The 15067-nt window shown below is 36.4% G+C and overlaps 1 long non-coding RNA gene across 1 annotated transcript; it reads left to right on the top strand.

Moving 5' to 3' along the window:
* Positions 1-8543: 8543 nt before the first annotated feature.
* Positions 8544-9158, top strand: LOC135074170 (uncharacterized). Its single transcript, XR_010257764.1, has 3 exons — positions 8544-8580; positions 8765-8903; positions 8989-9158. It is a non-coding gene; the product is annotated as an uncharacterized LOC135074170 (long non-coding RNA).
* The last annotated feature ends 5909 nt before the right edge of the window (positions 9159-15067 follow it).

Below are 15067 nucleotides of genomic sequence, written 5' to 3'. Positions count from 1 at the left end.
TTGTAATACATCCAAATAACGACCGTACTATCAAAAAACTAAAACTCCACCATTACTGCTCAGTTTTCCAGGCCGAACTTTTTGCAATGGAAAAAGCTTGTAAATGGATCATCGACAACCAAGTCAAGCGCGCTATTATCTTTTCAGATTGTAAGTCCGGCCTCACCGAAATTTCTAATCCTAACACTCGAAATCAGATTGCTGTTAATATACACAACTTAATCCATAAAGCTCATGTTGCACGATTAACCATCGAGTTTATATGGGTCAAGGCTCATGTAGGCATTGGTGGTAATGAGGCAGCTGACTTGGCTGCTAAGGCTGCGGCTTCATTAGAGACAATTCCCGATTTTAATAAAGTTCCCATAAGCTACATTAAACACAAAAATAAAATAATATCAGAACAGGAATCCAAAAAACTCTACTCTACACCAGATAATTGCGCGTACACTAAATCCTGGCTCCCTTCGTATGAAAATCTTATCGAGTTCATATCACATATCAAACCCTCCTTTTCTATTACTCAGTTACTCACAAACCACGGATACCATAAAGAATACCTCCACAGATTCAAGATTACTGACAATGACACATGTCCCTGTGATAATATAACCACCCAATCAATGTTGCATCTCGTTCAGGACTGCCCAAGATTTCAATCAACAAGACTTAGCCATAATATAGTTTGCCAAATTTACAACATCGACCCATTCAATTTCCAACAAATTATAACCAAGCAAGATTCCATAACAACATTTACCACCCACATTGAAAACATAGTTAGCAACCTAAAATCTTTCAACAATTAAAATTCTAAATCACGTAGGAGAGAGCAACGCGTAAACCGATAGCGCCGCGCTCTCTCTGAAATTAAAAATGCCCAAATTAAAAAAAAAAAAAAAAAACACTTTTTTAATAACAAAAAAAAAGTGTGATAGTTTAAAAGGGATGGAGGACTTTATGACGCTTAAACAACACTAAAACGATTTATTAAGAAAATGGTACAAATATTGTTTGAGACCCCACCTATTCTTAGAGCCTAGTAGTAGTAGTACCTATTATTAAACTATAATTAGTGCATATTACTAAACATATTTAATACAAGTGTGTTGAAGTGCCAGCGCTGTCTAAATAATACAATTAAGTTTGCGGATTCGCGTATTTGTACTTTACAAATAAATATGAAGGTCCAGTCTTCCCAAGGTATTCGGTGGCAAAAGCTTCTTCGTTTCCGCTTCTTTTATATCAACATCAATCTCGTGCCTTCCGCCCCTAGAGAATACTTTGGGATGCTTATTTTGATTCACTTTGCGCCGTTATTATTGTATTTTATTGCAATTTTCAGCGAACATCGAAATGAATTTCATAGATCCTTTGCGATTCAGGATAATTCAATTATGTACACGTAATTGGGAAATGAAAAAATGTAGATAAAATGTATTAATTAATTGAAAATGCTTTTCGCTATCAAAGTACTTAATGCTTTCAATAATTTTACATGCAAATATTTTGCACCGCCATAGCAAATTGAATAATTAAGGATTTTCATGTAACTATTACGCAGGCTATAATGCTTACCTGAGATATTAATTAAAAATTTATAGACACTTTGCTATGAATTTTATCTTTTAGTCGAATGCGAGTAAGTGACAGAACCAGAAACACGCGAAGGTTATCAACAAACTTTAACACTACTGTGCCTCTACCATGAGTTGCCATCGAAAACTTGTATTCTAGTCCAATCAACGAGGAGATTCGTTGTATGGAGACATCCGAATAATTCGTCCGTCAATGAAACTTGGCACATGGTGAAAGTAGGTAATATAGATCATAGATATGCAAAAATCCAACAAAAATTTTTTTGGGAAGTTATGTTTTTTGACCTAAACATGAAAATCGTTAATAACTCTCTGTGTAAAAATTCTCAGCCTGAAATTCTTTCTGTATACGTACCTATGTACTACTTAGAATATGTATGTAAAAGAATCCAACACTTTTTCGATTTCAGAGATACCTGAAATTTAACTTTTAACATTTTGCACTATAACTTCTACTGAAAAATTGCTCCGCTGATTTTTATTTTTTAATACGCTTTTATATGTTCAAATACATAGCTTTTCACAGTAATCCAATAGATTTTCCTTTACTATGTTATAGTTCTTATTTTTACGTAATTACGTCGTGTGAATAATTGCTCCGTCCATTTTTATACATCTGTTGACCATTTGATAATATATTAAAACAGATTTATCAATAATCCAACAAATTTTCGAACGTTAACTATACTTTTAAGGATATACTGCACGCGGGCAATGTAGTTCGCGGGCTAAAGTCAGCGATACGCTCTTATTACTACTGCCGTAAGGTTGACATTTCAAGTAACAAACCCATCCTTATCACTCGCGCGTAATTGTATTGCTGTCGCACTCGCACACTCACTGCGGCCGCATGTTGCACGGTTGATAAAGATGGGTCATTGGACGAAATTCTACGTACTCGGCGACCGGGCTTTAGTTGTTTGTAGTAGTTACTAATTGTTGCAGACAGGGAACATAATCTATGACATGCGCAAATGATAGCTCTTATGATGAAATAATTCTTTGACTGTACATTTATAAAATCGATTAAAAATAAATAACATAATAATATTATTCTTCAAATACATAATTGTAATCCACACTAATTTACGCTTCTGAATAATAAATTAAAAACACTGTGACGTGATTAAAACTAAAATCACAAACTAAACATGCATTGTCAAAAGTTAAATAAAAACGAAAAATAACCTCTTCAAAACAAAACACACGTATTCATGGTCAGGACAAAATCCATTATATGATCGATATTTAATTAATTTAGTTGCGTATCGCTGAGTGGTGCAATTCGAGGGTTCACAGGCTATATTTGCATTAAGCGACATCTTGGGCGATATTGAGTTATATTCGGAATTGCGAGAATTTTCTGCGTTGTTTGAGCTCGGTTTGTAGCGATCTGAACACTTTATTGTCGCTTGAAACATCAGTTTTAGGTCTAGTCCGAATCTAGTTTGTCTGATACGACATAAATTGTAGAAAAATAGGACTTCATAAAATTATTATGAAATTGACATAAGTGATTTTGCTTGAAAACTACGCAACAAAAGGCATTTGAATCGTTATGCCTGAATCTGAAATTTATTATTGGTGTCGCTTTAAACTTTTTAGCCTGCACTTGAAATACAAAATACAAATACAAATATTTTATTATGAAACACATGTTACATTGTAATTACAAATTAGCCTTATCCATTTAAGTTTTTAAAAAAACTTGTCCTAGGATAAGGCTGCTCTTCACAATGTTTAAAATTTAACTAATAATTTTACGTTTAACAATTCCACGAAGCTCAGTAATATGTTATGAACAAAATTTTATAAAAAATCTCTATGAAAAACATAAGAAATTAACGCACTGCTTTTAATTATGATCATAATTCACAAATTAATAGTTGTGTCTAATAGTGAAATACATACAATATTGTCACTTAAAACATTTATTCTGCAACTTATTTTAATACGATGCGCTTAAAATATTTTGATATTTAACGGAAATTTTTGTTACTTGGTGGATAGACTTTTTTTCTCGAACTAATTTAACAACCATCTGTCGCACCCTCAGATCATAGAAGGGAATAGATGTGAAACGGGGGCGTGGCGCGTGTCTCCGCGATATGCCCAGAAACGAACATCGGCCGCGTAGCTAGGTTAGTCGCGATTCAGTCGTACTAAGGAAATGTTCTCCGATATTTTGGATAATGCGTCGTTACGTGCAATAAAACAAGTGAAACGCAGAACTACAGGAACAATGGAGTCATTTACTACATGTAAGTATTGCAAATCCATTGGTATTTTGCTTATAAATAAAAAAAACTAAACATTTTTACGAACGAATTCAGTGCCGTAACAGTTACTGCGATATCGAAATCAGTGGTGATAAAAATTCTAACACACTTGTACATTGACGATTTAGTTAGCAACCACTTTATGTCATGCTCAACTACTGCGCAATGTATTTAATTTCTTCCGATATCCACTGTCGTGTGAAAATACACAGTACGGCCGCATGTGCCGGTCGTAACATAGTGCCGTGCTCGTGTTCTAATGCGGTTTGCTATTATCGATAAATAGAAGTAAATTATAATTTTCTATTTTGTAATTTTAAATAAAAAATGATGTGTTACTTGCGATTATAAGATTTTCCAAAAAAAATAATAACAGTAGAAGTAATTAGTAACTGTCAACTATGTAATTACTATAAGAGCTAGTTGAAAGCCTAATATAGGCATTATTTTTGATAAACATTATGCGGTACGCAGATCGCCATAATTAAAAAGTAAATGCGTGATAGTAGTTAATAATAACGTATAATAATAAAAAGGTTTTCATACATAAGCATTTTGTGAAATCAATTTCGATCCTTGCCCCTAGCGATTTAAAGTATCGATATCTTGTCGACTCCATTTTATCTTTGTTCTCTCACTAGCGTTTTCAATGTGTGCGTCACGTCACGCGGCCATTGATTGGCCATGAGGCATGCCTTCTGGCCAATCACAGCACTTTTAAGCCGGTTGCACATGTTGTCGTAGACTCTCAGTCGCTTTGTTTTTACACAGTTGAATGTGTGTGTGGGAGCTGTGGTGGGGGAAATGTGGGGACACTGGTTCTCGTTGTAGTTACGCGCGACTTCATATCTATTCTCTTTCTATGATCTGAGGTCGCACCGCATCAGACATAAATTATTAAAAATGTAAGTGGTGAAATTTAAAACCTTTTTCTTTTACCGAAATTAGGAAAGCTAGTTCGTTAAGATAGATGACTGGCATTAAGTCCGCCTTCTGTACAGTATTCTGTGCAAGTGAGTTCTAAATAATAATAGGCAATATTTTGTGTAAATTGTCGGATAAGATAATGCATTTTGGCCGCACGTGCCCCCTGTGTCGCTGAAGTCATCCGTTTTGGACAAAACAGATATGTACCGTTTCTCCCAAACCCGTCCTCAAGATACGGCTTGAGCCGAGGTTTCAAATTAATATTCAAAATTAAGAGCTGTAGCAAACCGTATGTATTCGGTACTGAGTAACGGGTCCTCCGCCTAGTACCAAATAAGATTGGTAATTCATTTATGGAAAAATGGTATTAAACTTTTTAATAAATTACCATAAACTGTTGTAGAATTGCCCATTCATAAATTTAAAGTACATATTAAAAACAGCTTAATGAAAAAGGGCTACTATAAAATTGATGATTATAATAAAAAATAAAACTGTTTAGATTCTTTAAACTGCCTAGCTCGCATTAATGCTTATGTACGACTATAGTGACTGAGTTTCTTGCGCTGCTTCTTCTCAGCACTGGCCCATTTATTGTCCTGAAGCAGTGGTAGGGTTAATACTGGGACGTTTAGAAGCGCTTTTAAAAGCCTTTATTTACATTACTAGCATCAAACGTAACAGATTCTGCTTCCACTGCAGAAGAGAGGGCCATAAGGCCGACACTTTTGCATTGGACCAGAATGTCCTTTCTTCTTCTTCGTTACAATAATGTAGAGCGCGTGGTCACGTTGAGGCGTTGACGTTGCTTGTGGAGGCGTAGTCAGATACGCAGTTTCCTACTGTTTTGGCGGATGGGAACGGTTAGTGACCTACCCGACAGTGTTCTCAAATTGGACATTCATCCTCGGCTCAAGCTCACTCTTGAGTGCTTCGAAGGGAAAGGTGGGTCTCAAGTTGACCGCCAAAAGCGCACTAGACACTGGTTTAACAGAAGAAGAATATAGGACGATCGGTTTGGCCAATATCTCAATCCAAGCGGAAGTAAGACTAAAACTTTCAATAAAAATGGTTAATCTTCTAAGAGCTCCATTCAGGTCCCTATAAGTAATATAGAACTACAATTAAGTTAGCCTTTTTATAACTTGTAGACTTGACTTACCATCGCGTTCGGTCTTGAGCCGATCTTTTTCGCCTCGTCTGCCACAGTGCGCCGCCAAGTTTTCTTGGGGCGACCACGTTTGCGTTAACTTGTTTAACTTGTAGAGCAGGAAGTAAAAATAAACTAAAATTTCGCAGTTGCTTGGCACCTAAAACTTATGCATGCCTGGGAATGCGCACCTTTTAGGACCAAATAATATTAAATACTTTGAAAAGCTATTTTGTGTCCTATTTGATTGTCCTGATATTATTCCGTCGTATTATTTTAAAATATTATGTATAAAATATTTTTGTTTTAGCCACCATTCTGTAAAACTTTTATCTTCTTTGTGAGGTCTATAATAAATGGCCTCGTTTTGGAGCCATATGTCATCACTGTTAACATACACTGAAGTAAGTCAAGTCTAAGTCTCGTCTTCGTCTTTAGGCATTGAGGTATTTTGGACGAAAAGATGTTATGTAGCTTCCCGAACGCTGCCCAGCCGAGCCAACGTGGATTCGATGATTGACCTCTTTCTCCAAATTGGACCTACCTAGTTGAATCTTTGGTCCAATACATACATGTCAATAATCTCGAGAAACGAACTGACTAGCTTGAATCATTTTAATATAGCGATGGTTGTTAATACAATTAGCCTTACAGTAAATAACCGCCTGTGTGTCGCTTCAATCCTCTTTCCTGGACCTAATATTTTCAGTTTATGGCGCTTGAATCATTTAGCCTCTTTTTAAATAAAAGTGATTAGAACCATTTTGTATTAAGTAACATTTATTTCTGGAAAAAATAACTTTAAGAAAATGAATTCTAGACTAAATTAGGTACCTAATATTATTTATTTATTTAAGGATATCGTTTGATATAAGGAGCTTTTTTGGGAAAAAAATATGTTTTTCTAATCTAATTACCGCGCAAAAGGTCGTGGGTTCGATGTCCACCTTAGGCAGTTCGATTTTTTCAGGCAATCCGAAACTAAATTCATTGAATATCGGCCATAAAATGGTTTTTGAATACCTATGTGTGTTTTGTTAAGATAAGTTTTTATTTCATTGTATTTATGCATGCGTAAAGTTTAGGTTTTTTATTACACCTACCTAGCTAGAATAGAGCAACAAATGACTGAGCGAGCGAGATGTCACTAGCGGCAACTTTGTGCAATAAAAAGAGATGCCGTCACCGTCACGTCTCAAACAGAACCGTTTTTTGCAAGGAAGGAATAATAACTTTATGTTTTTATGTAACTTTTGACAATGCATGTTGAGTTTGTAATTTTGATAAAATTTAATCACCCAGTGTTATTTTTAAGAGAGGTAAATAAGTGTAAATAGAATTTACGTAATTACGTTAAATAGGCTTGTTTAATAAGTAGGTATGTCGATTATCTAGGTACTACAGTCGCTATGTCAGTACATAAATTACATAATTAAACCAAATAGGTACTTAAAATTAAAGCGTATGGTGAAAAACTCGCTGTGGATACGCATCTACCTTCTGTTACTTGAAATGTCAACCTTACGGCAGTAGTAATAAGAGCGTATCGCTGACTTTAGCCCGCGAACTACATTGCCCGCGTGCAGTATATCCTTAAAAGTATAGTTAACGTTCGAAAATTTGTTGGATTATTGATAAATCTGTTTTAATATATTACCAAATGGTCAACAGATGTATAAAAATGGACGGAGCAATTATTCACACGACGTAATTACGTAAAAATAAGAACTATAACATAGTAAAGGAAAATTTATTGGATTACTGTGAAAAGCTATGTATTTGAACATATAAAAGCGTATTAAAAAATAAAAATCAGCAGAGCAATTTTTCAGTAGAAGTTATAGTGCAAAATGTTAAAAGTTAAATTTCAGGTATCTCTGAAATCGAAAAAGTGTTGGATTCTTTTACATACATATTCTAAGTAGTACATAGGTACGTATACAGAAAGAATTTCAGGCTGAGAATTTTTACACAGAGAGTTATTGACGATTTTCACGTTTAGGTCAAAAAACATAACTTCCCAAAATAAATTTTGTTGGATTTTTGCATATCTATGATCTATATTACCTACTTTCACCATGTGCCAAGTTTCATTGACGGACGAATTATTCGGGTTACAAACGCCTCGTTGATTGGACTATTCGTATACTACAGTCGATAGAGTTTAAACATGGATCGATGAAGTTTGCATTAAAATCATACCATGAGTTCAATTACCGTATACTTTACTCGCCAGCGATAATTCGATGGTTTTGTGATGTCATGTTGGTGAACATGTTAACGTATCCAACTTCACACTCTATGAATGGATGAATGAAAGAACGAATGCCGCTCCTTTCTAACTATATAGAAAAGATAGAGTAGGAAATAACAAAAATGTCAAAAATAACACTGCTAAATTTAAGTGTCCTAGAACAGTGCTTAAAGCTGAATTAACCTGATGATTTTAAATTTGTATTGTTTATTTCTTGTCATTGCGACTTTGACGCAGCTGTTGTCATGACAACAGATAACAAAACATGTTTTGTTGAAGGATTATTGATGAATAATTTTCCACAAAAAATTGAATTTTAACCACGATAGGAAAATGAGAACCGTTTAAACCGATTGTAGAATTTATGGAAAGGTAAGTTAAGTAAAAATAAACATACTATGTGGTGGAGGAATTTCGAAATTAAACAAATAATTTTGAGCTGGTTTTTTGGAGAAATACAACCTTTCCAGCATAACTTCCACGTGCCTAGCTAAAATTCAGTAATATGAGTGCTAGATTTATATTTTCTAGATACAATAAAGTTGTTTTTCCATAGATATGGCGATCTGAGTATGCCCACTGAAGGGCCCCAAGAAAGAGCCAACAATAGTCAACGGTGGGTGGAACTAACGGACACGCGAAAGTGAAATGCTGATGCCACCGGCGACACGAAAACTACTGAGAAATTGAGAAAAGTGTGTATAAATACCTACTACTTTATTCATTTTCATTGCTTTTATCTTATTTCGTCATTATTATTTGTAATGTTTATTTGTTAAGGTGTGGAGTGACTTTAAACAGCAAGAAGAAGGCAACTCGCATACACAGAGCTGCCAAGGGAACACTGGACTGGTGGCGGTCCAGGTTCTTCCCTGAAGCCAAAGGATTTAGAGCAGAGTGCTTGTAAATAACTACTTGTAAATTAAATCTATAATAAAGACCTAGGGTAACTGGATGGATATACCTACCTTATTATTGTAAAACTTAAGATATTATAATTAATTAAATACATTACCTATATTGTTTTAATCTTTCATGGTCACTAAACATACATGGTAGCAATCTCGTCAGTAATAATAATTAAGTAAATACATATCCTAGTAATATCCCACTTAATATTAAAAATGCGAAAGTTTGGATGTCTGGATGTTTGTTACTCTTTCACGCAAAAACTACTGAACGGATTTTGATGAAACTTTACAGTATTATTGTTTATAACCCAGATTAACATATAGGCTATAATTATGACGATCTGTGACAAACTAAATTTCACGCGGACGAAGCCGCGGGCAAAAGCTAGTTGAAAATAAAATGATTAATTTTTATTGACTGTTTATTTCACAAAACCTAATACATAATACACAGACTGATTAAAAACAAAAGTAAATTTCAACTTATGAAAATACATATTCATTGTCGGATTAGCTTTCTATCATGATCTCGTAAGGCTGCGTTTCCACCAGAGATGTGCGAGGATGCGTAGCGAAGGATGTGTTTGTAAAGAACCAATAGAATCGCTTCATTTACCTCGCCTCGGTCAGCACATCTCTGGTAGAAAAGGCTCAGGCTGTACAACACTAATGAGCATTTTCAAATCTCTGCTACACATCCTCGTACGATAGGTACATTTTCCTCGCACAGCTTTGGTGGAAACCCGCACACATTTTCACAGCACAGCTAGACATCTTCGCACGACACAATTCCCTCGCATATCTCTGGGAAACGCAGCATCCTCTCCCTCCCCCAAGGATCTCCACAATGTGCCCGCATCCAGGTTCTTCCCGCGACCTTCACCAGATCGTCGGTCCACCTAGTGGGAGGTCTGCCCACATGCTGATAACATTTTCCATCGTAATAAACTTCTTTCCGACATAATTTAATAAAGAAAACACCTAAAATGACCTAAAACCACAATTTTATTTTGCTTTTCACACGTCAATAAGCCAGTGAGTTACGTTACTGTGACAGCTAAGGTTTTTTTCGATGACATCTTTGAAAATTGCAACTCATGGTAAGTTATTTGTATGAAACTAAATAAAAACTTTAGTCGCTATCGTATTCATTTAGATAGGTTTTTTACCTAACGATTTGAGATGAACTCATGGTAGTGTTTTTAGTTTTGCTGTGGTTCAGCTACTAATCGCTAGAGGCGCTGTACAATTTGCCATACATTTTTTTACGCCCTCGATAGCGAGATGCTCGGTAGGTAAACTCATGGTAGAGGCACTGAGATCGACAAAACTACTATCGACAAAATCGACAAAATTACTATAAAAGTCAACTGCACAATTGAAATGCAATACACTTACGAGCACTTAACGTACAATGAAGATTTCCTTTTCAGTAATTCCGTTAGCTTTACTTTAATCAGATTCTAATGCTTAAGCCTTATCCATCGCACCTGCTTAAATGAGCCCAGATTGAGAACTACCATTCCCATATTACGTTTACACCTTAGCTGAGTACCCTGCGCGAGGCATGGGCACGCGGCCGCGGTTATCCCATCCCAACTAATATTATAAATGCGAAAGTAACTCTGTCTGTCTGTGTCTGTCTGTCTGTCTGTCTGTCTGTTACGCTTTCCCGCTTAAACCTCGCAACCGATTTTGATGAAATTTGGCATAGAGATAGTTTGAGTCCCGGGAAAGAACATAGGATAGTTTTTATCCCGGTTTTTGAAACAGGGACGCGCGCGATAAAGTTTTTCTGTGACAGACAAAATTCCACGCGGGCGAAGCCGCGGGCGGAAAGCTAGTTCCGTATAATCCTCATTTTAGTGCTCACCCAACACTTCCTAACACCCTAGTTAGGGTTACCAACTTTCTTAACGCGATAGCCCAACGGACAAACAAATTATGAACTAGGAGTTTTGGTAACGATACAACAAACCACTAAATATATCAGGGACAATCCTCTAATTCATCCCAGCTAAGTTACTTATCCCAATTATAAATAGTGGATGAGACAGGTAATTAAGAAATTAATGAAATTGTTCTATTGGATTGATCCCATTTATCTCAGTTCCTTGTATTGTCTTCTTCAGAAAATTGGCTCAAGTCAATTATAATTTATTCAGTCTAAAGGAAAATAGCAGTTATTGATTTTAACAATTACCTATGTAGTTTCACTGATGAAAAGAACACTTTAATAAAAAGGTTCAATTCTGTAAATGTGAAATATGATAAACAGTCAAAACTAACTGCTAACAGTTAACCTAAGGCTTGAGTTGCACCATCTGACTTTAACTTTAACAAACGTCAAAAATCTGTCAAACTCAATACAAAAAGCACTGGTTATTGTTATTTAAAGTAAGTTGATGCAACTCAGCCTCAGTCAGCTTGTCTAATTATCCATATGAAAACAAAAGCATATGACCCGTAGTCTGTAAGGAAACGTACGGCTATTTAAAGCTTTAGCACACCATCCGATTTGCAGGGTCGAGAATATTAGAATAATCAGGCACTCCATCCACTCGTGTAATTAGAAACCGCAGTGTCCGCTCGCCTTTATTATTATACAAAACATACGAGAGGAAAAAATTATACGAAGAATGAGTTTGGGTAGGTTACTGATTTGTTGATATTATGACCTTTACGAAGTAAACAACAGCTTTTAACCAACAGAATTACCATTTTGTTATTATTAAAGTATAAGTGGGCGAACCGTTTATTTACAAACAAAATGATTCAATAGCAATATTTTGAATTATAAATATTTCATACAATATCAATTCCATTCGTATTTAAGCAAGTAAAATAGGTACTTACTTTACCTATTCGCTTAAAAATACTTTGGTACTAATTTAATGAAAAACACCAAAATAAAGTACCTAAGTAATTACTTACTATGTACAAGAACTCTACTTATTTATTTGCCTAAACATTTAATTGTTAAAATAATTTAATCTGAAAAGATTATTTTGCTTCCCACAAAGTATTTTACCGCTTGCTTTATAATAATTTATACATTGCCCGGGTGTTTTTATTTTCACTTTTCCCAGCTTCCTTCGTATTTAGGCTGTATCGGGTAAACCCCTTATAGATAATACCGCGACAGCCCGGCGCCCGCCCTAGGACATTTTTGTCCCATGCTTATGACAATGCCACGATAAAATTTAACGGCATCGATAGTGCGGTTATACGGGTTATACACGGTCGAACCGTGGTTTTAGACAATAGTGAAATTATGTTGAATCATTTGATAAACATAAATACCCAGGTTGAAAGCTCAATTTATAACAGGTTTATTTGAAATATTCTCCGAATTGAAATCAAATAGGGAACTTACTTATAGTAAGTGTATGGTGAGGTGACTAGTAGGTCGCAGCAGAAGGCAATGAAACGCAGGAATCTTGAAATATTGGATGTAATGCGGGTTTACAATGAAAGTAGGTATTTGATAGGTATAAATAATAGACACAAAATCGACGCGCCCGCGTCGCGCTCTGAGACCCGAATGGGGGGCGGGCAGCGCCGCGCCGCTCTGCAGCTTGGGCTCCTCGAACCGGTCGCGGCGATGCGTCTGTGTGCGTGCGCGCTGACACAGACGCCTTAACATACTGCCGCCCTTGGAACGTCTGGTTCCAATGTTGGTAAAGGGCAGAGCCTGTTGTAGGCTCTCCTCATTGTTCCTGATGAAGTGTAGACGTCGGCCACACGGTTGACACCATCGGCGCCGGGGAAGACAGCAGTGACTCGACCCAGCAGCCATCGGTTGGGGGGCAGGCGGTCATCTTTGATCAGAACCATCTCTCCTATTTGTGGTTGACCGCCATCTCTGCGCCATTTACTTCGCTTCTGTAATTCTGAAATATACTCCATATAATAGCGGTTCCAAAAGTGGTGCTTCAGCGATTGTGTTCTTGCATATCTTGAGAGAGTGTTGATGTGAGCATCTTGTACCTGGGGAGCAGGCAACATCGTTACTGTTCGTCCAATCAAAAAATGCGCAGGAGTTAAAGGGATTAGATCTGAAGGATCATTGGAGAGAGGAGTGAGAGGCCTTGAATTTAATATTGCTTCAATTTCTACCAATACTGAGTTGAGTTCATCATAATCAAGATGAGTTAGTGACAATACTCTCCTTAAGTGATATTTTATTGATTTTACTGATCCCTCGGCTAAGCCATTGAAGTGGGGACTATATGCTGGGCAAAACTTGAAAATAATTCCCTTCTCAGCTGAATATGTAATTATACTACTAGAACTATTTTTTAAAAATTTAGAAATTTCGTTATAAGCGCCTACGAAGTTTGTGCCATTGTCTGAAAATATAACAGCGGGCCTGCCTCTGCGGGCTATGAATCTGTTGAGTGCTGACAGAAAGCCTTGTGTACTCAGGTCGGTGACAAGCTCGATGTGAACTGCACGAACTGCCAAACAGACAAATACACATATGTATGCTTTTTTAAGTTTACAACCTCTGCCCCTTCTGTCGGCTATAAGAACTGGCCCCGCATAGTCCACAGCTGTGTTACTAAATGGATAGTCTGAATGCAGTCTCTCTGCAGGCAGGCTACTCATGATTGGTTGGTAAGTTTTACCTGAAAATCTGCAACATTTTAAACAGTCACGTGTTATTTTTCTCGTTAGATTACGTCCGTTAATAATCCAAAATTTATGTCTTAAATTTGCCAATAACAACTGTGGACCTGCATGTAATAAAAGTGTGTGATAGTGTTGAACTAGTAACCTTGTAACATTGTGAGAAGCGTGTAATAAAATTGGATGTTTTGTATTTGTGTCATAATTTGAATTGTTTAATCTTCCGCCAACTCTTATGAGGTCTGCCTCATCGATAAATGGATTTAAACTTAGTAGTTTATCTTTGGCAGGAAGTGGTTTATTGTTTTTAAGAAATGAATATTGTTTACAGAACATGTCTTGCTGCACTATTCGATAAAGTATGTGTGTGGCGTGTTCAAGTTCAAATGTCATTAATGGGCCCGTGATTTTATTATTTGGATGTTTACAATTATTTATAAACCGTTGTATCAGAGCTGTAATACGTTGTAATTTTCTGTAATTTGAAAAACTACTCGTGAAAGTATTTTCGTGGCTTTCACTGGCACATAAATGACATTGAAACTTTGTTTCTTGTGAGTTCTCGATGTGTATGTCTTGAGGTTGTGTAGGTGTGATAAACTTCACTTCCTGAAGGAACTGTGGACCTCCCCACCACAAAGTCGAAGTTTTGAGCTGAGCTGCATTTAATCCCCTGGAGCCTATGTCTGCAGGGTTGAGACTTGTGGGAATGTAGTGCCAGGAGGAGGGTTCTGAGTTTTCTGTAATTTGAGTAATTCTGTTATAAACAAACAACTTCAGTTTATCTTTATTACATGTCTTAATCCAACCTAGCACAATGGTTGAATCACACCAAAAATATTTGGAATCTAAAGTTAAATTCAGGGAACCTTCAGTCTTTTTTGCTAAGTGAGTAGCTAGAAGAGCCCCACAAAGTTCCAGTCTAGGCATTTTTTTTTTTTTTTTTAATAAATCTTTGGACAATTTCACACAGCGCCAGCTAGCCCCAAAGTAAGCAACTTAATGCTTGTGTTATGGGTGCTAGCTTAACGGATATACTACTTATAGACTTTTTTTTTTTTTAAATACATAAATATTATACATAGTCACACCCAGACCCGTCACAGAAATTAAAATTCATCATTTCAATTTCTGCCCGGCCGGGAATCGAACCCGGGACCTCTCGGCATAGTAGTCCGTTCTGAACCACTACACCAAACGGCCGACCATTGTTAGTTTCTGTTTGAGTGGGGCCACTCTGCTCTTGGCTAACAATAAATGAATTGCGACAACACCATTGTTTGAAATTGAGCGTATGTATACGCAAGCAGAGTATG

This window comes from Ostrinia nubilalis, chromosome 8 (genome assembly GCF_963855985.1).
Source record: "Ostrinia nubilalis chromosome 8, ilOstNubi1.1, whole genome shotgun sequence".
In the NCBI taxonomy this organism is placed as follows: Eukaryota; Metazoa; Arthropoda; class Insecta; order Lepidoptera; family Crambidae; genus Ostrinia; species Ostrinia nubilalis.
Note: the sequence above shows the minus strand (reverse complement) of the source record. Positions and strands in the feature narration are given on the sequence as shown.